This window comes from Oncorhynchus keta, chromosome 27 (assembly GCF_023373465.1).
Source record: "Oncorhynchus keta strain PuntledgeMale-10-30-2019 chromosome 27, Oket_V2, whole genome shotgun sequence".
Lineage (NCBI taxonomy): Eukaryota > Metazoa > Chordata > Actinopteri > Salmoniformes > Salmonidae > Oncorhynchus > Oncorhynchus keta.
The window spans coordinates 587706-590015 of NC_068447.1; the positions used below are offsets into that span (position 1 = coordinate 587706).

The following is a 2310-nucleotide window of genomic DNA, read 5'->3' on the forward strand; positions in this document are numbered from 1 at the left end:
ACATTTATGTGCGAGACCACGCCACCATGCAGCCAAACTGAACCATACTTTGTAGGTTAGCTAAATTCATATCCCTGAGCATGTGTGCCAAATTTCATCACCACTTTTGAACATCTGGTGGCACCTCAGCCGCCTCCCTCCCTCCCTTCCTTCTCTACACTCTCCTCTCCTCTCCCCTCCCTCCCTCCCTCCCTCCCTCCCTCCCTCCCTCCCTCCCTCCCTCCCTCCCTCCCTCCCTCCCTCCCTCCCTCCCTCCCTCCCTTCCTTCTCTACCCTCTCCTCTCCTCTCCTCTCCTCTCCCTCCCTCCCTCCCTCCCTCCCTCCCTCCCTCCCTTCCTTCTCTACACTCTCCTCTCCTCTCCTCTCCTCTCCTCTCCTCTCCTCTCCTCTCCTCTCCTCTCCTCTCCTCTCCTCTCCCTCCCTCCCTCCCTCCCTTCCTTCTCTACACTCTCCTCTCCTCTCCTCTCCCTCCCTCCCTCCCTCCCTCCCTCCCTTCCTTCTCTACCCTCTCCTCTCCTCTCCTCTCCCTCCCTCCCTCCCTCCCTTCCTTCTCTACACTCTCCTCTCCTCTCCCTCCCTCCCTCCCTCCCTTCCTTCCTTCTCTACACTCTCCTCTCCTCTCCTCTCCCTCCCTCCCTCCCTCCCTCCCTCCCTCCCTCCCTCCCTCCCTCCCTCCCTCCCTCCCTCCCTCCCTCCCTCCCTTCCTTCTCTACACTCTCCTCTCCTCTCCCTCCCTCCCTCCCTCCCTTCCTTCCTTCTCTACACTCTCCTCTCCTCTCCTCTCCCTCCCTCCCTCCCTTCCTTCTCTACACTCTCCTCTCCCTCCCTCCCTCCCTCCCTCCCTCCCTCCCTCCCTCCCTCCCTCCCTCCCTCCCTCCCTCCCTCCCTCCCTCCCTCCCTCCCTCCCTCCCTTCTCTACCCTACCCTCTCCTCTCCTCTCCTCTCCCTCCCTCCCTCCCTCCCTCCCTCCCTCCCTCCCCCTCCCTCCCTCCCTCCCTTCTCTACCCTCTCCTCTCCCCTCCCTCCCTCCCTCCCTCCCTCCCTCCCTCCCCCTCCCTCCCTTCTCTACCCTACCCTACCCTCTCCTCTCCTCTCCTCTCCCTCCCTCCCTCCCTCCCTCCCTCCCTCCCTGCCTGCCTGCCTGCCTGCCTGCCTGCCTCCCTCCCCTCTCCTCCCTCCCTCCCTCCCCCTCCCTCCCTCCCTCCCTCCCTCCCTCCCTCCCTCCCTCCCTCCCTCCCTCCCTCCCTCCCTCTCCTCCCTCCCTCCCTCCCTCCCTCCCTCCATCCCTCCCTCCCTCCCTCCCTCCCTCCCTCCCTCCCTCCCTCCCTCCCTCTCCCTCCCTCCCTCCCTCCCTCCCTCCCTCCCTCCCTCCCTCCCTGCCTCCCTCCCTCCCTCCCTCCCTCCCTCCCTCTCCTCTCCTCTCCTCTCCTCCCTCCCCCTCCCTCCCTTCTCTACCCCCTCCCTCTCCTCCCTCCCTTTCAGACCTCCCTCTCCTCCCACACATGCACTCATCCACACAGACACATGCAGTCTCTCTCTCTCTCTCTCTCTCTCTCTCTCACTCACACACACACACACACACACACACACACACACACACACACACACACACACACACACACACACACACACACACACACACACACACACACACACACACACAGAAAAGCACACACACACACGCACACACATTATCTTTCAGTCTCACTCTTGTTCAGTCTCTCCCTTTCTCTTTGCAGATACTTTGCAAATTGACTATAGAAGAGGCCAGAGCAGAGAGCAGGTTGTTGGAGGAAATATGTTCACCCCACTGTATGGTGTAGTCACACACACATGCACACACACGCCCAGAACCCCCGCAAGGGGAGATGCGAGATAGGGGTGCGCGTGAGGCCGGTGACATCATACCTTTAAAATCCGAAGGCGCGGCAATGACATCAACTCTCTGAAACAAGGAGAGAGAGAACGGGAGAGAGCGAAAGAAAGAGAGAGAGAGACCCCCTGTGATACTTGACCAATTAAGGATCTCACTGTAAGATAGAGAGAGGGAGAGAGAGAGAGAGAGAGAGAGATAAAAAAGAGCAAAACAGTGAAGATCTTTCTTTTTCACGAGTTCACGGAGCCCACCGGTTCTGCCCGCTGGGAGGGATTTAACGCACACCGCAACGGGAAGACAGAGCTATAGATTAAGAAAGGGTAAGGACACGTAGGTTTTTCTCTTGCTGTTTTCTGATGTTTAAAGCCAATTCAATGCCCTTGATGCTATTGTCTGTTTTACATTGTTTAGTCCAGGACTGTTAGTTAGTTAGT

General features: G+C 59.1%; 1 protein-coding gene across 2 annotated transcripts in view; it reads left to right on the forward strand.

The window, feature by feature from the left end:
• Positions 1 to 1972: 1972 nt before the first annotated feature.
• Positions 1973 to 2310, forward strand: part of flna (filamin A, alpha (actin binding protein 280)) — a 94658-nt gene continuing 94320 nt past the window's right edge. Inside the window, exon 1 of one of the 2 annotated variants that reach the window (XM_052481203.1) lies at positions 1973 to 2196. The gene's annotated coding sequence lies outside the window, so the exon portion shown is untranslated. The remainder of the gene's footprint in view (positions 2197 to 2310) is intronic. The other variant, XM_052481202.1, reaches the window with a different exon arrangement.